The sequence below is a fragment of the Thermobia domestica genome, chromosome 1 (assembly GCF_964235325.1).
Source record: "Thermobia domestica chromosome 1, izTheDome1.hap1.1, whole genome shotgun sequence".
NCBI lineage: Eukaryota > Metazoa > Arthropoda > Insecta > Zygentoma > Lepismatidae > Thermobia > Thermobia domestica.
The window spans coordinates 64,288,787-64,310,849 of NC_137454.1; the positions used below are offsets into that span (position 1 = coordinate 64,288,787).

At 36.5% G+C, this 22,063-nt stretch overlaps 1 protein-coding gene and 1 long non-coding RNA gene across 2 annotated transcripts in view; one reads left to right on the plus strand and one right to left on the minus strand.

Annotated features, from left to right (window-relative positions):
* Positions 1-22,063, plus strand: part of LOC145685563 (uncharacterized) — a 160,805-nt gene that overhangs the window by 54,906 nt on the left and 83,836 nt on the right. The gene's annotated exons all lie outside the window — the stretch shown is intronic.
* LOC145666084 (uncharacterized) lies at positions 9-21,478 on the minus strand. Its single transcript, XR_014127687.1, has 3 exons — positions 21,408-21,478; positions 14,725-14,830; positions 9-415 (listed from the first exon to the last, which is right to left on the minus strand). It is a non-coding gene; the product is annotated as an uncharacterized LOC145666084 (long non-coding RNA).

A 22,063-nucleotide genomic window follows, 5' to 3' on the forward strand; every position in this document is an offset into this window, starting at 1 on the left:
GGGGCGGGTTAACATAAATGACAGGCGATATAATGTTAACATTTACTGCAATCTTCTATGGTTTTTATCATATCACTTGAAAGCGAAAAAGTAAAAATTATCTAAGTAACAAAGTTTATTGCGTTCCGGGGTGACCGCAGCGAAGCGGGGTGAACGCTGCTAGTATATATATATATATATAATACATTTTGATAATAAAATTACATTCTTATTTGTAAATTTACACCATCTCATCAGTAAATTTGCTTTAATTTTCGTAACTTAATTTACGTTAGGTCAGTTTTCACTAGAAAGTAGTTGACAAAACCATGTTAGTAGTCGGTTACGTAATTATATATGTTGATGTATACCAAAAGATGTGGGTACAAAGTAATTAAATTATGTTTCTGTGGGCTTTATCTGTTTGTTCTTCTTCCTGTAAACAAAAGAAAAAAGTGAGAGATTACGTAAATGTAATTGACAGAAAATAAGTAAATTATTACTTTAAAAGTATTGATTAAAATGTTAAGTATTAAATCCTTTAGATTTAAGTGAAAAGCAGTTATGTACGTTTCTAAGCCATATATCATCTCTATCTACTTTGTTCATAAAATGATTGTCCATTAAAAAAAAAAAAAAAAACTGTACGAATACTTTTTCGAGTCACTATAGGTTTTTCCAATATCGGACCGAATTACGTAGTTGTCAATTTTTCTGGCGTTTTTTTCCTCTTCGAATCGCAACACTCACTTCAACAATCATACACAACAATAAAACAAAACCACAAATGGACAATATTTACTGACTTTTACCCCTCATACTCTGGCAATTCTATAACGTAATGCTGAAAACCAGTCAAATCTCCTTCTCAATTATCCCTTCACCCAATAACACAATTTAAACAACAGTGGTGACTCTATCAATACAAATACAGTAACTCCCCCATATGCAAGACGTAGTCGGACCGACCGCGAACCGCGGCAGCCTGCCGTCGAATATTTGGCGGGCCGATGGCGGCTTAATGCGGCGGTACCGTTACAAAATTACACAAATAAAGCAATTTTTTCACCATGACGGTACTAAGGCGGCATCCGCCGTTACTCCTCGTCTGAACCGCTAGTACTGGCTTGGAACCACAAATACCACCATTAACCCGCCATATGGACTCTTTTCTGCCGTCTTTAATCCTCTACTCTCAATTTTGCCAACAATGTATTGCATTGGTATTTATAGCCTGAAAGTTCTATACCAATACATGGCTAAAACAAAAATATAATTACCGCTTTAGCGTACTTGTATGTTAGTTTAACACCAAAAATATGGCCCTCCGAGCATATCAGAAATAGCTAGTCAATGTCAGAATTTTTAATTGAATTTTATTGTTTGCAACGAGCAAAGCTTTACGCAGTATATTTGACCTTTCTGCCAAGTAACGAATAACGTAACATATTCTGCTGTAATCGGTCACGAGTTCTTACCATCATTCGGGCGGTCATTCGTTGAAAAGTCTCTATAACACCGCCTGGCGGAAAAACGACAACTGCTGTCTAACTTTACAATGACGGCAGCCGCTTCGGTGGCTTTCCGCTTTGAACCGAAAGCGGACCGATACTGGCAGTCATTTTTCCTTTACTTCGGCGGCTATCCGCCAAAAGGCAACGGCGGATCGATGATAGTTGGCGGCACTTTGCACACGGGGCATCAAATATGGAGAATAGTAGATCTACTCCTTCCTAGAAAATGGTGCAAAGTAGTTATAATTATTCGATTTATGTAAAACCAAAACAAATAACATTGTCACGTGTACATCACACAAAGGAGTTTGGTTATATTAAAAGTAACTGAATGATATTCAATTGCATAATGTTTAGGTTCAGTTGGGTTGCATATAATACAAGGGGACCGTTTTATATAAAATACGAGGGTGGATCGAAAAATAAGGCTCCTATGGCATAAAAAATGAATTAATGAAGGTATAACAGCAAAAGGTATTACACATCATAGTCTAAACTGCCCGCTACAGAAAACTACCGTTCATCTTGGTCTCCATGATTTTGAACACATTTGCATCGTCGTCGAACCCAAGCATCAAAACCCTTTTGGAAACCCTCAGGGGTTTGCTTCTTGACTCTGATTTTAAAGTTGTTTTAACTTCATCCAAGTCATTGAATCTGAAAACACGTAGGTTTTCTTTCATGGGTCCAAACAGGTAAAAGTCAGAAGAGCTGTACAGTAGCTCAGACATTACTAACCAACACATTTTTGCAATCGCCTGAACTGTGAAAAATGACGTGTGTGGATGTGCATTCTCGTGATGGAGCTTGATGGAAAGAACTGGTCTTTTCTTTCTTACTGTCTCCTTAAATTTCCTAAGTGTGGTTACATAGCTTTCAGTGTCAATTATTGCACGATGGTTCAGAAAATCAACAAGAATAACACCCTAAGTGTCCCAAAACACTGTTGCCACAAACTTCTAAGTTGATCCGAAAGCCTTGAATTTTTTGGGACGTGGAGAACCATTGTGGCGCCATTCCTTGGATTGCACTTTACTCTTTGATTCATACAGGTACATCTAGGTCTCATTTCCAGTGACCAATTATTGAAGAAGTCTTTATTGTCATGTTCAGACGCATCCAGTTCTTGACAAATTTCCACTCGCCTCCTCCGGTTCTCAACAATCAATTGCCACTTAGTACAATCTTCGTGATATCCCAAGTCAGCAGCTCTTCTTTGAACAGACCCATACAAAACGTTTAATGCATCAGCAATATTCTGAACTGAATGCGCCGGTTGTGCCCTCAAATGAATTCATCAGCACGTTCTCGATTTGCATCTGTGAGTGATGTTGTCGGCCGGCCGCTTCTCGGTATATCCGCAATTTTTGTTTCTCCGTTTCGGAACTTCTTCACCTAACGTCACACATTGCTGCTATTCATTACAGCTTTCACACAGCTGCTATTCATTACAGCTTTTGAGCTCCTTCGTGGCTAAGCGGTTAGCGTACGCACCTTTGGTGTGGGAGACCCAGGTTCGATTCCCAACAGTAGCTCATGTGGTTCGGATTCCACGTTAATCAGTAGGTCCTGTCTCATATAGCCTAGCTGTTAAAAGGGACGTTAAACTCAAAATCAACTCAACTCAACGAAAAGAGATTTTTATCGATAAAGCAGTTCTTGAGATTTTTTTGTCTCCCTGACGAAGGGAGAAGGTAAATATACGAGGGCGAGTCAAAAATTATCTACACTTTTCATTCTACAGTTTATTTACATGAAGCTAGGGTTATACTATGCACATCATTTTTCTACCTAATCTCTCTCCTTATCAATGCACTTGGCCCAACGGTCAACGAGCTTACGTATTCCTTCCAAATAAAAGGTTTTCGGTTGGTCGTGAAGCCACTTTTGCACCGCGTTTTGCACGTCTGAATCTGAGGCAATTCGGCGACCACGCAAAGCATCCTTGAGTGGACCAAACAAGTGAAAGTCAGATGGAGATAGGTCGATAGTAATTCGCCTATTCGTCAGAACCATCTCTCGAGCTTGCTGAATGTTGTCATCTGTAGTGGAAGTTGATGGCCGTCCTCAGGGGTGTAGCCAGCAGGTTTCTGTAGGAGGGGCCCATCGTTTTTGAGGGGGGCCCAGCTACAATGTACAAAGCCAAAAAAATGTGTTGCTGCTAGTGCTTTTGAGGCCTGAAAGAAAGGAAAATTTTGGTTTCCTTTTGGAAAACTAAAAGCACTATTTTAGCTTATTATTATTATTATTATTATTATTATTATTATTATTATTATTATTATTATTATTATTATTATTATTATTATCCATAAATTATATTCAAGATAGTTTTTATTATGCTTAATCAAGAACTACTGCCCGGGACCAAACGCTATACTTTTGTGCATAACTATAAAGGTAACCAAGAAAGTTCTGTCCCTTTTCGTGGAGGTCTGTGTTCAATTGGACCTCACACTGTGAGTTGAATGCGAGTGGAGATAAGGCGAACGTCAGTTGTTGGTGTGGGTATATCCAACAAACTACTTGGTTGTGGCAATTCAGATACACCGTGAACTTGCGTAAAGACAGAGGGAATATGTGACATCCACAGAGCGTCATAAGAGCATGTATGCTGAATGAGTTCAATTGGAGGTCAAACGCTTCTGTAGCGGGACAGAAGATATGCCAGGCCTTTGGTGAGGGTGTCATGACGACGCGGACAGTGCAGCGATGGTTTAACAATTTTAAGGACGACGACGAAACACCCGAAAACACCACGTGCCAGAAGACTAACAAATGTACAAAGAGGAACTGGGACTACAATTCAGTGTGTGGAGAAACCATTCGGCAGCACCTCCATCAACTTGGGAAGCACTGCAAGTTGGATCGATGGGTCTCACATGTTTTGACTCCGGGCCAGAAGGCAACGCGGCAGTCGGCTGTGTTTATTTACTGTTTCGGAGCCATTTCTGGACAGGGCATTGACATGTGATAAAACGTGGTCCTATATGAAGCTCCACGGCGCCGTCATCATTGGTTAGCATCCCATGAACCGATTTCAAAACAGCCGAAACCAGCACTGTACCAGAAGAAGGTCCTTCTGTGTGTTTGGTGCATCGTGCATCGGGAATTGCTACCAGCTGGTGAGAGTATCAATGCAACTGTGTAGTGTCAGCAGTTGAGCTGTGTTCAAGAAAAACTCAAAACTCTGAAGCCATCACTTCTGAATTGCAAATGGGTCCTCGTTTACGGGACAACGATAAGTCCCACGTGACTAGGGTGACTCAGGACACCATTCTCCGCCTTGGATGGAAAACAATATTGCAGCCACTATATTCCCCAGGTATTGCACCGTCCGATTATCACCTGTTCCATTCTTTGGACAATCACCTTAGAGGACGCCAGTTCAAATACCTAGTAAAAGTCCAAAATGCACCTGATACCTTCTTCGTTTCACGGCCCACCAAGTTCTACCGCGATGGATTCCATGGCCTTCCAGAACGTTTTCAGAAGGTCGTCGATGCTGATGGGGACTATTTTTGATCTTCCAGGTTAGGTGACATATCGATGTTCGAAGGTGGTGGGTGAAAAAGCAACAAAACTTTTCTTGGTTACCTTTATATTATAAATTTAAGACCTTGTATACAGAACCTATCTACACAAGATTGACTTTCTTTGGAATTTCACTTAATTTCTTTACGGTTTCCTGACAAAAATATTTATTTATTATTCGTGACTAAAAAAAAAAAAAAAAAAAAAAAAATATTTTATTACACTGAGTAGAAATAAAAGAGAGAGCGAATGAAATCCAAATTGAATAAAAACATTGTTTCTCACCAAATTTTCCATCCTCTATGTCTTTTAAAACACTTGTTAAAGCATATAAAAATATACTGTACTTACAAATCAGTTTTACAAAACCTTTGTTTTATGACTGTATTTGTAGTACCCGGTAAAAAATTTGTCTTCAAACTGTCAAATATAAATCGCATTAAATTGTGTAACCTGCTGTCACAAAAAAGTATCCTATTTTTCTATCGGTATAAGGAAGAGAGACTATGCTATTTTTGATCGGTATAGAAAAACAATATTTCCCCATACTATTTTACCGTAAATTATTAATTGTCAATAAACTTTGTTACTTTTAAATGAATGAAGCGAGATAATTTTACTATGTTTTAAAAGTTGGTTATTTGGGGGGGGGCAGGAAACCATTTGGGGGGGTCTGGCCCCGATGCCCCCCCCCCTTGGCTACACCCCTGGCCGTCCTGCTCCCTCTTCAGGCATTACACTTGTTCGACCACTTTTAAACTTCTCGAGCCACAAAAACTGTTTTACGTTTTAGTGCACTTCTCCCATATTGCAATGATAGTCTGCGTTGAATGTCTGACCCTTTGACATCCTTCGACTAGAGGAATCAGATCACTGCTCGTTGTTCCTCTTTGGTGCAAACTTCTAATGGAGCAGCCATGATATACCTGAAACAGAAGGAATAAAAATGGAGGAATTAAGATCACACTTTCACAAAATTACCACAACAGTATAACAATAAAATATGCGAGGACACAAGACAAAGTGCGTAATTTAAGAAAAGTTATGACAAAAGTATAGATAATTTTTGACTCGCCCTCGTATAAAGGAGTTTTGATAAATTATATTCCTATAAAAATTAAATAAAAAAAGAAGGCTCTTTAAAGCACCTTTAACTTGAATACATATTTAAAAAATAATTACTATCTCCTAACAAATATGTTGTCGATATTTTTAACACTCTATGTCTTAATTAAATGACAAAGAAATAATCAACTGGAAAATGTTTTAAACATATTTCTGTATTCCAATTTTAAAAAAAGAAAAGCATTAAATCTCAATTACAATGTAACACAGGAAGTACAAATTAAGATCTCGCATGAATAACCATTCATGGTTTTCTTCTTCTGTTTTTGTTTTTAAAGTACAAGCATATACACTTTTTTTAAAATTTATAATTAACACTTCTTTTGTGTTAAAAATAAGCAGTTACAAAAATTGTTCTCACTTTTGCTGTCTTACAATTAAGTAGTCGTTGCAGTTAATTACTTTTACTTTTTTTTAGAAAAAAAAAGAATTCTTTTATCTTTGTAGTTTTTTTTTCATAAAACACAGGATATAACCAATTAGAAGAAAAAGGCACAAAATGCATTAGAGAACTATTGCAGAAAGAAATAAGGAAAGTGAATTGTATAATGATACTAATATTGGGAACTGGTTAGTGTCCAATCAATGAAATGAGCTGGAAAATATCTACATGTTTAGTAACATTATTAAAGAGAGTTTTACAATGTAATTGAATAAATGGATATTCAGAAGTAAAAGTAAAAGATAAGTAGATATTTACTCTATTTTCAGAATTTGAGAGGAGAAAATACTATTTTTATTATTTTCAGTGATCATAAGAATAAAAAACTATATTGCGATCGTAAGAATATCAAAATTGATATTTCGTAGCGAAAGAAATATTAATTGGATGTCCGTTCGTCTGCCCATATTTACATAAGTCTTCAGACCACATCAATACCAAAATCTCAACGTAACGTTTTTAAATGAGATTTCTAATGTGTTTCTTTTTCTTTCTTTAGTATTTTCCATCTATGCAAAAACAAAATAAATTTACAGGCGACCAAAAATTGAAAAAAAATTTATTCGCTCGTGAATGGCTCTATAGATTTTTCTCACATTTCATAAAGTAGTACCAGGTATTCAGAAAGTCTAGTTTTTTTTTTCTTTCTTCAAAATGAGTATATTTTTATACAGAACTCATACGTAAGTGGTAACAACACCTCTCAATACAACTGTGCAGTCTGGATGGGTACCCAGTAACTCACGGAAGACTAAAAAACTTAAGCCCTCCAAGGCTACTAAACGTAAGGTTGCCAAACGTTCCGTTTAGACGGGACATTCCAGTTTATTGGGACTCGTGTCCCGCCAGCTTGCATTTTGTTCCGGTTTTTAGTCGTGGCAATCTTTTGAGCCTCTTTTGTGTGTGTCTTACCCTCATTGCAATGCATTAAATATTATTTTTGGTATTATATACCTTTACATTAATAGCTACACATATGATCTTAATTTGTCGTATGTTGGAATGTTGGTAGAACGCGATACGTTACGATGTTTATAATCTTTGGATCTAAGATGTGTTACTTTCTGGACTATCATTCCTGATTCACTCAACAGGAATGAAACAATAATGGCTCTTGCTGGTTAGGTACTTTCTACCGATGCTACCAAAGTGTCCCGTTTTTTGAAGATATCTCACAGTGTACCGGTATAACATGTTACAATGGCAGAAATGTGATAAATCATAATCTAAAGGAACACAAATAACGAAAAATACAAATGATAATGATATAGTATAGTGATACAGCGGCGTACGCAAGTGGAATTCGGGATTTTAAACCATATAAAGATAAGTATTAATATATAAACACCTGAAAGTATATGAACTCAGGAGATTAAACCCCACGAAGAACTTCTGCGTACGCTCTGATTGGAACGAGCATCAAATACGTATATGCTACATAACTACACTTGACAAGCCTATATACTATGCTTGATTGCACATAAAATTCAATTAACTTTTGTAGAAGATAATTAACAGAGCACGTAGAAGAAAAAATAAAGTTAAAATCAGAGAGTAGGAAATTAATAATATATAAAACAAAGCTTATAGTCTGAACAGACTGTTTGGCGTGTTGGATTGTATTCCGTTAGTCGGTGGGATTTTGTTGAGATGCGAAGAAGTGCAAAAGATAGCGGAGTTTTGCGCAAGCACACCAGACCAAACCAATACGGCAAACAGTAACAACGGTACATGCTGTTAAATGTCGCTGAAATGCTATCTCTATACAATCTCAGGAAACCAAGAATCTTATCGTTTCCCTGAAGCATAATAATCATAACAATAAACATTAATAATGTTGTTGTTGTTGTTTTGTTGTTAAAGTAAATCAAATGTGAAAAAGATGAAGAGATTATATCAGGCTTATCTATCTTTAAAAAAAAGTACAAAAATCTTTTGAATAGAAATGGAGAATTATTATTTTTCTTTAAAAAGACAGAATTATTTCTCTAGAGATCTTTTGTAAATAATATAGATTATGAGATGAAATTGGTCGTGTCAGTTCAATATTTTTGTGATGTAATGGTCCTTGCATCATTTGAGACCAATGATGCGCTTCACTATGAGATACCAAAATTGCCAAAAGAAAGAATAAAAAAGAAAACAATGTTTTTATACTTTGACTGAAAGGCAGTAAATCTTCTGGACGCAAGGAGGCGATATAATTCATGTTCTTTATATCACGGTGGTAAAATTATTGACAATTACGTGTCAAAATTAAGGAGGCAACGAGTTCCATTATAATAGGTGGAGGTGATTGTAGTTAATTAGCTCATTTTATGACCACACAAGAATTCTAACGAAATTACGAGGGTGATTCAGGAAGTAATGCCTCCAAGGTGATACCTTTATTTTTGTTTGACAGCATCGATACAGGTATCAGTGGAAAGCTTGCAATGTCAGCTACAAATGGTGGCATCATTTTTTTAACATAGTCCCCGTTATGGCTAACACATTTACATCAACGAGAAACAAGGGTTTTCATGCCGTCGGTGGAGAACAGTGTTGTCAGATTCAGAATAACAAATTTTCCGCCAAAGTCCTGAAATTACCCGATCCTATGCAAAATTTCCCGTCAAGAAAGAATATTAATCATTAATTATTATTTATTTAATTATTATTATATCAATAATTTCAAATTAAAGTCAAATAACTATGAACAATCAATCAGAAGCACTTCTTTTCCTGCGATAAGAGAAATCTATTATAGGGCCATTCTGCAATTTTCTATGTGTAATTTATTTGGTGTTAAGAGAAATATAATTTGTGTGTGTGTGTGTGTGGTACTTCCAAGCATTATATCCTCCCTTTCTTCCTCTTACTCCACCCTAACATTCCATGAATGGCTGGCCATAACAAACATAGTAAGCAAATTGCCACAAACCTCCCTTCTTTCTTGTCGCAGAAAATAGATATTGGTGCGATTAACAGTCAGATCTATATGATACTGTTTATAAACTTCTCTTACTATTCTGGTTCCTTTGACCTTCAAAGACGCTTTCAATCCATGTATTATTCCATGTACAAAGAGATGAAGATAAGGAGTGAGAAAGAGACGACATGAAAAGGAAAAAAAAATCTAACAAAATTTTCCCATTTCAACTAGAATTTTCCGCATTCCCGTCAATTCTAAGAATTTCCCGTTTTCCGGGAAATTTCCCGCCATCTGACAACACTGATGAAGAATTGTGGTGGCTGCTGGCGACACCATTGCCAAACTGTTGCTTCCACCTCTGCGTCACAGCTGTAGCGTTGGTCCTTAAGAGTCTTCATCCCGGCGAAATTAAAATACCGCTAATTTTACAGTAATTATGTGATATCTTCAAATAGATAAAAGATAATTGAAATGTGGAACAAGAGCGCCCTAGACAATATTATTTTGCGTGAGATACCGTTATCACGACTCACTTATCTGCTTTCGATTTCCAGCCATTTCGAAAATCGGCATTTATTTTCGCGTTTCTAAACAGCTGAAAACGGAAAGCTACTAGGTGATTTGTGATAACGGTACCTCACGCAAAATAATGTTATCTAGGGCGCTCTTGTTCCATATTTCAATTATCTTTTATCTATTTGAAGATATCACATAATTACTGTAAAATTAGCGGTATTTTAATTTCGCCGGGATGAAGACTCTTAAGATGATCCTTAAGTTTGGGGAGAAGCCAAAAGTTGCAGGGCGCAAGATCTGGACTATAGGCAGGATGAGGCAGAATGATGCAGAATGTCAACAACACTTTGCCAGCAGATGGGACAACTTTGAATCTTTTTAGCGGAGGAGAGAAAGTGTGGTGGTACTTCATCAACTGACGCTTCGTTTCCAGATCGTAGTGGTGTATCCAAGACTCGTTACCGGCGATGAATATTCCTTTGCGCACAACCTTCCGCACTCAAAAAATTCAATGACAGTTCCCTGTTTCAACCGGACGTCGCCACTGGATGATATAGATTGCTCAATTACTCTGGAACGAGAAGAGATAGGAAGGTGAAACAAGTGACATTTTATAGCTTAAACATCAGTGCATTAATTATGTACAGTTCAGAATGTTTGAAGCACAATTGGCCAAGTAGTGGGCTTAGAGGCATTACTTTCAGAATCACCCTCGTATTGTTACGTAAATTATTGTGTTTATATACTGTGAAATTAAATGGAATAAGTCTATGAAATTTCTTTACGCTTTGCGTTAAAATGCGTTAGTACGATGATTGCAAATGATACTGAACTTTTCGAATGTTCCTCCTGTACTAAAATATAAAGGTAATTTACTGAATAATGAAAATCAAATACATAAAAAAAAGTAGTTCAAACTATTGCATTTATACTTTATAAATAAATATTTCATTGACAACCCTAAAATGTTGCATTATTCGTTTTCTCACATTTCAGAGCAGGTAATTCACCGATGTTTTTTTTCTCATAAATTTCTCGAAAAAATTGGTGTAAAGATTTTTTTTAAATATATATTTTATGAATAAATGTTTCATTATTTACCCTAGGATATGGCATTATCCTTCTTTCGGAAGAAAACAGAAAAAATTTTCCTACTGATACGGTGAATTTTCCTCGGATAAAGTTTTTCCGGAAAAACTATGCTCATATTTCATACATAAATATTTTAGTTAATAACTGCTGCTTGACCTGATTTCAACTCAAAAAATGGGCTCGAGCAAGTTTAACCCGTACGTTGGCTCATACTTTATTATTATTATTATTATTTTAGCAGTATAAACAGATATAAAAGGAATATACATACATAAGGTTGCCTACAAGATAAGACTTGACAGTGTGTCATTTCGAGAAAGTATATGGGGAGACGGTGGCTCAGTGGTAGAGTGCTTACCTCTGGTTCTATCCCCAGCTAGGTAAATTTATGGTAGACAACATTCTGTCCGTGGGTTTTCTCGCGGTACTCTCGTTTCCTCCTACTTTCTCATCCTACCAATTCTTCCATCATCATTCACTTGCCTTAATCTTCCGTCTCCCTTAGACTAAAGGGCATAATCGTGGGACGTTAAACCGAAAGATTTAATTTAATTTTTCAAGAAGGTATCGTGAATGTTAATCTGATTTTGGGAAGCATACGAGTATCCGTTTCTATTGGAGGATCCCTGTCTCTTCTTGTCTCGTCTCGTAGGGAACCCAGTATTAAGGTTAGTGTAAAGGGACAAGTTTTGCCGATAGATGTCACTACAGTCTTCCTATCTCTCCCATGTATTTTTTACCTTTCACGAAAATTTACAATTTCTTTTATAAATTTCAACCTAGAGACTTCAAATTTTTAGAGAAGGAACTTCACAACCTATTAAAGGAAACAATCCGTGCCGATTTTTTATTTAGAATTTTCTTCATTGTTGAAACAGTTTCATTGTTAAAGATTTGGATATCCATTTAAACAATCAAGCCATTCCAACAATGAGGAAAATTCTAAATAAAAAATCGGCACGGGTTATTGCCTTCGATAGATTATGAAGTTCCTTTACTAAAAATTTGAAGTCTGCAAGTTGAAATTTGTAAGAGAAATCGTGAATTTTCGTGAAAGACAAAAAATACATGGGAGAGATACGAAGACTGTAGTGCCATCTATCGGCAAAATTTGTCTCTTTAAACCAACCTTAAGTCCAAAAACTGTTGGTACCGTATTTCTTTTTCTTTTTTTTAAATGAATTACAATTCTGAAAGCAAAGTTTAGGATGCTAACATAATTTGAAAGCAGTGTACTTCTGTACGTCTGCATTCTGAGATATAAAACAAGTAGCGGTGTCACGTATACGCCACATGAGGTGTTTGGGTTATATAGCGTGCTATTTTCTCAATTAACATTGAAACCGGAAGCGATAGATTTCGACGACTTCCTGTTTTTAGTAGAGACATTAAAGTGGACATGGAATAGGTTATTAGGGTGTTACATTGATTGCAGAAAACCACCTCCCATTGTCTCTCTCTCCGTTTCTGCTCTCTGTAGATCAATGTTGAAACCGGAAATTGTAGTGGATTTCTGTTACTTCCGGTTTAAATAGAGAAGGATGAAAATAAAATGTATTCTTGAGACTTTTAATCGATTGCTGGAAATTGCTTCTCGCTATCTATTACCGTTTTTGTTCTATACTGATCAACGTTAAAGCCGGAAATGGTTGATTTCTACCACTTCCGTTTTGAATATCACCTCCATCAACAAACTCGATTTCCAACTTTTTGAGGCTATACACTGTAAATCAAAAAGGTGTAACTTTACACCAAAAAGGTGGCAGCATTTAGGTTCCACCTCAAGGTGTAAGTGAAGGGTGTAAAGTTTCCACCGGCTGATTTGTTACACCCCAAAGGTGTACAGTATCGAGTTCGCACAACTACACCCACGAGGTGTAAGGTTGCACCCAAAAGTGTTAACTAACACTTGTAAGGTGCTACCTAACACTTTATAAGTGTAACGAACCTGCAAATTTTGCCGCCAAACTATCACCCCTTGGGTGTAAACAAACACCTTTGAGGAGTAACTTCACTGCCTTCACTTACACCCTTAGGTGGAACCTAAATGCTGCCACCTTTGAGGTGTAATTGACAAGTTGGAAGGTGTAACTGAAAAGAAAGGTGTAACATTACACCTTAGGGTGAAACAATTTTTCTTGTTTCACTCTAGTTACACCTTAGGGTGGAAAATTAGGGTTAGGGTGTAACCTTTGAGTTACACCTTAGGGTGTAAATGCTTCCACGCGAAAGGTGTAATGGAATATGCTCCCACCGAAGGTGTAAGAAATCACCTTTCAGGTGCACCCCTTCGTACAGGTGAATGCTGGTTGCATAACGTTATCTGCAATGTATTGTGTTGATCTGTATATTGCTTTACATGCAGTGCACATGATAAGGCGTGGAGGCCTGTAGTCTCTAAAAATTGGGTTCAATTGGCAGATTTAATCAAGAGTAGCATACATGAAAGGTTATGCAACTTTTCAGGTGTACCTACTGACTACATCATTTCTCATGATGGGCTGTTCTCACTTTGTCTTTATTAGTTGGTGTGTTTTTCCTCAAACACGAAGAATAAAACAAAATTTGAAGCATTAGTCCATCATGCGAAATCATGTAGTCATCTGGTACACATGAGAAGTTGCATGACCTTTCACGTATACTACTCTTGATTAAAGCTGCCAGTTGCACCCAATTTTTAGAGACTACGGGCCTCCACGTTTTATAATGTGCACTGCATGTAAAGCAATATACAAATCAACACAATACACTGCAGGTAACGTTATGCAAATAGCACATACCTGCGGGAAGGGGAAGCACCTGAAAGGTGATATCTTACACCTTCGGTGGGAGCATATTCCATTACACTTTGACAAAGTCTTCATTAGAAGTGAAAATACATACAATGAACGTACATCATTTACTATTCTACAAGTTGTACACTTTTAACTAAATCAAGAAAAAATTTTGTTATACATAAAGTTATTTCGTTTATTTCACTTAACTAAACATTACATTTACATACATGGAATACAAACTATAGAAGAAATATATTAGTAACCTACAAGGAAATATGACAGGATTCCCACTTTTGTGGCGACCGAAAATTTTCTGCCTTTTCCTTGTCACAATTTACAAGTTTTCAGGTGTATACAGGGTGTTAGATTAATACGTATACAAAAAATGAATGTTAGATACTGGATGTGAAAACAAGCAAAAATAAATAAATAAATAAATAAATAAATAAATAAATAAATAAATAAATAAATAAAAATAAATAATAATAATAATAATAATAAAAAACTGTTCTTGAACTTTGAACAAAATCTACGTTTCAGAGATATATGCTTATAAAAGGGTGGGAAATGAATTTCAGAGGCCTATATTTCAAATATTATCCAACGTAGAAGGAAGTGCAGCTTAACAAATCACTTACGAAATCATAAATGTTTTATTTTAAAAATGCGTTTGGAAACTGTGCGATGCGTGCGCAAGGGATTCCCCAGAGCTATGATGAACCAATGAAATTTACTGTTGGTTCGTCAAACTCTTTCCTTGGGCACGTACTGCACAATTTCGAAACATCCTTTCTTAAACAGAACAGGTTCAAATTCAGGTAAAATAGTACTTACATTGCAAACAAATTGCCGAAGCTATCGAGAAATTCTTTGAACTTTATAAATATAGACGGTGCAAACAAAACGGAAAACAAAATGGCGGTCATGGCGAGGCCCCTTCCTAAAAAAAAGAACAGATATATATGCCTTCTTAAGTAATTTAATAAGCCATACTTTCTACGTTGGATAAATAGTACTTCAAATAAATAGTACTACTTTTCCGTGACCTTCCTGACATTTGGTAGAAAAGTCCCTGACTTTCATGACAAGTGTTGGATGACGATACATAAATAAGGAATAAATAACGGTGAATATTTATATATGAGAACATTTAGAGACAAACAGTAATCAATTGCTCATACTTACATTCCACTTACCACCCATATAAATCTGACAAGTAAACCTTACGTTTGGGTGAATCGAGTTGCTGACTGAGACATATTCGAGCAAGTAGTACTAAATGTGGGCAGTATTTCAGTGAAGTTGTAGGTGCGAAGCTCCAGGGGTTTAGGAGATACAGTTGCCAGAACATCATATGGAAGTACAGAATAGTCTTCATACAGTTGGAGGTAAAAGCCCTGTAAGACCCCTTGTAACGACAAAAGGTGAATAACTAATATATGGGTACATATTAGGACTAGAGGGAAGTCATATAGTAAGGGTATACCTGACGGCGGCCATCTTGAAATCCGCCATTTTGAATTAAGGTTAAGTTTTTAAAATAGGAATAGGATCATGCGATACATGATTTAACGCGCAAATTTAATCAGAAGAACAATGGTGACGTTAATTTTGATTTACGCGCAATTGGTAAAAAGTTACAGGGAAATTAAATATTGTTGAAGCATATGTATTAGTCCTTTACCCCACCTTGTAAATTTTGTGTTAATGATAATAATTAAATAAAAAGCAGGTGGATACATATTAGGTCTATGGTAAGAGTTGCCTTGATGGCGGCCATGTTCAAATCCGCCATTTTGAATCAGACAAAAGTTTTTAAAAAACGTATAACAGTGACACCTTATAATAGCAAATTTTACCATAAATCCACCGGTATAACCATTTCTGCTTTATCATTAACCAGCACAAAATTAAATGTGAATAGGGTAATGCAATAGATGACTTCGGGCTAGAAGTTAATCAGAAATACAATTGTGGTGTAACAAATGCTGGTTAACGATAAAGCAAAAATGGTTATACCGTTGGATTTATGGTAAAATTTGCTATTAACAAGATGTCACTGTTATGCGTTTTGTTAAAAACTTTTGTCTGATTCAAAATGGCGGATTTGAACATGGCCACCATCAAGGCAACTCTTACCATAGGTCTAATATTTATCCACCTGCTTTTTATTTAATTATCATCATTAACACTAAATTTACAAAGTGGGGTAAAGGACTAATACATATGCTGCAACAATATTTAATTCCCCTGTAACTTTTTACCAATTGCGCGTAAATCAAAATTAACGTCACCATTGTTCTTCTGATTAAATTTGCGCGTTAAATCATGTATCACATGACCCTATTCCTATTTTAAAAACTTAACCTTAATTCAAAATGGTGGATTTCAAGATGGCCGCCGTCAGGTATACCCTTACTATATGACTTCCCTCTAGTCCTAATATGTACCCATATATTAGTTATTCACCTTTTGTCGTTACAAGGGGTCTTACAGGGCTTTTACCTCCAACTGTATGAAGACTATTCTGTACTTCCATATGATGTTCTGGTAGCTGTATCTCCTAAACCCCTGGAGCTTCGCACCTACAACTTCACTGAAATACTGCCCACATTTAGTACTACTTGCTCATATGTGTCTCAGTAAGCAACTCGATTCACCCAAACGTAAGGTTTACTTGTGAGTAACGTTCCATACTGTGATCATTAATGGTTGTTAAGCTGAAATTGGCGTAGCTACAATTAGTTAGGAAAAATATGTTTTATAAAATTTCCCTGACTTTCCCTGATTTCAAGTCATGTTTCCTGACTTCCCTGGCCACTAGAAACCCTGCATAAATATTAACTTATGGAGGTTTTTAACATTTTTATTATCTCTGACAATTTTAGAGATTTAGCATTTGTCGTTTAATTTACTATACAGGTTTAAATATATGCTGGAAAATGTTTGCTGAACCAGCTTAATACAGTAAAATTTTCCAGCATGTCTGTCGGCTTTGAAACCTGTTGCTGCATCGAGCACATTCAGCAAAACCCAGCAAGCTTCCATAATAATTCCAGCTTGAATTCTTGACGAAACCAGCAAGGTATTTTAACCTGGTATAGCTTCTATTTTTCCCCGAGGTTACGGAAAGCCGACACGGCTTCTTTTATTTCCAAAGAAAGCCTTACACCGCTGCAAATAGTTTGTTCAACCACCGCAATCAAAAGTGATTCCCTTATTTATTTGATGAACTAAATAAAAAAGATACTAAAAACTGAAACAGAGCTGCGGCCTTCGAGATTCGAAATATGCACCCCGTGGCCCCGTAGTCCTGAGAAGTTAGCCATCACAGGTTTAAACTCTTTTTAAGTAGTTTATATCAAAAACTAGGGCAACAAATAGTTAAACTTCAGGCTCACATTTCTCTATATCTGAAAGTCAATCCATCTACGTTGATTGTATCTAATTTTCGAATTTTAGTCAGAATATTCCGGATTCGAAACCCGGTGGGCTACAAAATTTCTAAGGTGAAAACCGGGATCAGATGGTATTTAAGCAGTAAGTTCCCTTTCCCCAACCCGCGGTCAAATAAGGGTGTTAAGCCTAAACGAACCAATCGATATCAAACTATATATATCTGCTTGCCTAAATTCTTATTATTTCAGAGAGAAGCCAAAGCTAAATGTGCTTAAATATACAGGGTGGGCATGAAGTCCGCTGGCATCCCGTAAAAGAGTTGTCAAAACGAGAATATACGCATTTCTTCATTTCTATACCGTAAAACGTATCGAGGTAACAAACTTTGCTCCAGAGTTTCGCGGATTGTCCCAGGCAAGGTTCAACTATAGAATTTTCAAATGACAAGAGGAGCCATCGTTTACAAGGTATTGTTAAAAGAAAGAAGATGGAACAATTCCCGGAATCTAAAATCAAAATTAATGCAATGTTAGAGAATTTGAGGAAAAGCTGCGAAGACTACAGGATGAAAGAAAAAGCTACGGCGAAGGTAACTGCGGCTATTTTAAAATCAGAGGGAAAATCTCAGAAAAACTAACTTGTTTCCAGTATCTAAATACCGCCTCGAGTCTCTACACTAATCCCGTAGCCAACTGGTGGAAGATCAAAATCTCAACACAGTTTTCGGTAAAGTCTATGGCCAATCCTCTAAATGCGAAACAGTGAAACGGATAGAAAAACAGAAACAAAGTGTATCATCATTAAAAAGGAAAATACAACATATGGAGGTAAGAAGTTTTGCCCCAGCGTCCCCCGTAGGTTTCGAAGCCATTTCAGATTTCTTGGAGTAGCCATATATTTTTTGAATTAAAACAGTGGTGATAGTTCTACCTAACTCCATTTTGCATAGAAATGAAATCTTTCAGTTTTACGTACCACGCTTATACCGGTTAGGCTAAAGGAGACGGTGATTATGAGAAATGAATGAAGTGGTGGAGTGAAGAAAGTGGGAGGAAACGGCACAACTCCGAGAAAACCCACGAGCACGGTTTTTGTCCACCACAAAGTATACAAGGCGCGACCTGGGATCGAACCAGGGACTCCAAGTACCGGAAGTGAACGCATTACCACTGAGCCACCGCGAACTCATCTATTTTGCATAAAGGATAACGTTGAGACTCGATTCTAATTTCTTCATTCTATTAGAGTATTTCAATAATAAAACCGCTTGCATAAGTTTTTTAAAGTATCAAGCTTGAGAAGAACTAAGTTTGTCTTCCACTCTTACCTCAGTGCTCAAAGATACCGGTGATGAAACAATTTGCCAAAAATCACGCGGACTCTTCTTACATCAATTCATGAAGAAGATGAGTGCCAATATTAGGTACCTAAATTTAAGATTAACAAAAAAAAAAAAAAAAAGCCGCCCAACCTTTTACAACCATACGAAGCACAGTTTAATACTTAGACTTGAAAAAAAAATACATCTGGTTGATGACGATTGCCTTTGTCTTTGAATTTCATATGTGGATAACAATACAGGGCTTTTCAGGTAGAGAAGGGAGAGGGTCAGATTTTATTAAAGACGATCGTACGTCTGATGTTTGAACTATAGCCAAATTGTGCTTATGGGTTACACTCAGTCCTCTGAAGTCAATCGACAAATTAATACGTATTACAGACACAAAGATAACATTAGGTTCCCAAGTTTAAAAATTATATTGTATGTTAAAACAATAAAATTAATTTTTTCCATTTGAGACACAGAATCTGAAAGAAATTGTAAATTTATTATGTGTTCAAGCAACTACACTTACCCTTACATTATCCACACTCTGATGTTTTATCAATACTTTTATTCCATATTTACCAAAATGCTGGATTTCAATAATAATCCTAAAAAAGAAGTACTATAATCAAGTTTCACTAGTCAATCCCGAAAGACAAGCTATCCAATCCCATAGCCTTTTTTAAAAAATAAAGGAAAATTTCTTCTTCACTTCCTTTTCCCCCAAAGAATTCACATTCATAGAAAAAATGAAATGAAATGAAAATTCGTTAGTTTAACTTCCCATGCTTATGCTCTTTATGATGGAGAAGGCAGATGTTTAGCAGGTAAAGGATTCTAAGATTAAGTTTTGGTTCTCACTTGGAATTCAACCCAGAACCACGTACAGCAAAGGTACATGCGCTAGCCGATAGACCAACGGCGAGGACTTCCACAGTTCTCGAGTGGAAACGTATCTGAATTCTTCCCTGGCTAAAACAAGAGAAAACAGTTTGTTAACCGATAAATGTATACTTAAAACAAACTCAAGCATAGTGAGCCTTAAATTGATTTAAACTTACAGTTACAAGATATTGTGTAAGTCTCTAAGTTATGCAACACTAAAGCAATCTTTTAGTCATTGATATCGTCACTGCTGTGCTTTACGGGTTGCTCCTGTTTTATAATAAACTCGAATAAAACCAATTTTTTTTTTTTTTTTTTACCCAATCTGCTTTAGATAGTGGTGTAGTTTTGGCGCACCACATTTTGAAAGATTTACAGGTAAAATTTAATACTTTGTATGAAAAGATATATTTATAAGGAACATATTTCTGCAGGCGACAAAATTTTATGCAAGGTAATACAGCTGTATTTTAGGTTTACAAATGTAGGGGTACTAGTGTACGATCATTACAAGGGTCTTAAGGTGGATAAAATAAGTGAGTGCATATGAGAGATTACTCCATTAAATGTTATTTTCCACTGGCGGTGTATTCTGCACAATGTACAGAAGCAGTATTTTATGTTTGCAAGTGGATCGTTACTAGTATGAAACCATAATAATTGCTATTGAAATTCATGTATTTGCCAAAATCCATTTCTTTCTCACTATCTTCGCTTATGCGTATACACACCAGCACTGACGCGCCTGCTCCCTTCGTACACACCCGCGCAGGCACACCAGCTTTGCCCTACTCTGACTCGGTTACATAGCATTCGTGCTTTTTAGTGACCACCTATCACAGGTTGGTTTATGCTTTTGCACTGTAGTTCTTGTGCCATAGATCCGGAAACTGTATTTATGAGCAAATCGAAAAAGAATTGTAATCTTTCAACAATTATTTCTGGTGGCCTCCTTGAACTTTATCTGCGCAAATTGAGATATTTTCATGTCGCCCAGCACAAATCTTTTAGGAAACAATATGAAGGAAATTGGTGAAAGAATTATAATTTTTCAACAATTATTTCGATTGGTGCGTAAACCCGCAAGGTGCTTAATACATGGTAGTATCTCACTTACGTAAGTTTTACGTTGTTCTTAAATTGGTAATTTCCATGCATATGTCATCATACACAATAGTTCTGCATTACTACAGGAATGATGAACCATTCCTCCATTTAATAACAACTATATAATTTATGGCGATCTTTATTAAACGCAAACAGATACATGTAGGCCTAAACTGCAACCTTTAAAAATAGTTAGATACACTGCAGAGTGAAACTCTTCCCTCCCGGTATTTGGTTTCGTCACCACTGTTTTTATCGACGCAAAAATTCACAGAAAATAATAGAAAAAATACGCATTTCTTGCTATACACTAACATACAAGTAGGTTGCCGAGCGAGCATTAGCGAGTGAAGGCGGGTTAGAGCCCCGCAGGATACGTTGTTTTCTGTCTTTATTACAACTCAGTGGGAAGGGGGACCTGTGTTCTAGAACCTTGCCTACTAAACTTGCTACCTGAAATAATAAGCCTACCTGTGGCAATGTTCTACCCAGTGTTACGGATATGTTATTTGGCAGTAATGCCAAGCGAAGTCATGTATGAAAGATGTTGGTTTAACAGCAATATAGAACCATCCCATTGTAGTCGATGTGCTCGAGGTTCAAAGTTGTAGCAGAGAAAAGTGCATCTCGTGTTCCAAGCTTTGCAAATTAAATATAACAACGTCTATTCCAGCTTTGAATGCACCATGCAAGAGTTGTTTCAATATAACGTTCTTAAACATTTTTTAATTGGTTACAATCTTAAATAATAAAAATATTAATTACAATGGTACTAACATTATGAAATGCTATACTTCACCTGTAATGTTTTTCTTTCCAAAAGCGCGTATGATACACGCAAAAAAATATGTAATTCAAGTCAGTTTCCGGCACTACGTGAATCAACCTGTCATACTATTTTTTTTTACACCGCACTGTATTATTTACACTTGTCGTATATTTCGTTTGAAGACCAACGTTAAAAATATTTATATTTGAAAAGAATACTATATTTGCATACCTGACTATAATATATACTTACCAGAGTAATAAAACGACTAATGTGAACTTCCTGATTGAGCAGTTTACACCTCTGCGTAATCGTTTACACCCTAGCCTACTAAATTTACACCCTTTTCAAAGGGTGTAAAGTAAAACCTTCCGCTTGCCTTACACCTGTATGTGGAACTTTAACACCGAAAGGGTGTATACGTGACACCTAAGGGAGTTTTATTCACAAAAACACCTCATAGGTGCTACATCACACCTAAAAAGGGTACTTTGGGGTGTTTCATTACACCATAGGATTTACAGTGTACGAGGTTCATTCGATTTATAACAACTCCATTTTTTCTCAGAACTGATAAAACATGTTGTTTATTTTAAAATACGCGACCACTCGTTATCAATACGTGACAGAGACGGCAACACCGTCCCGTACACCACACAGAATTTTAGCGTCAGCAGTGAGAGTGA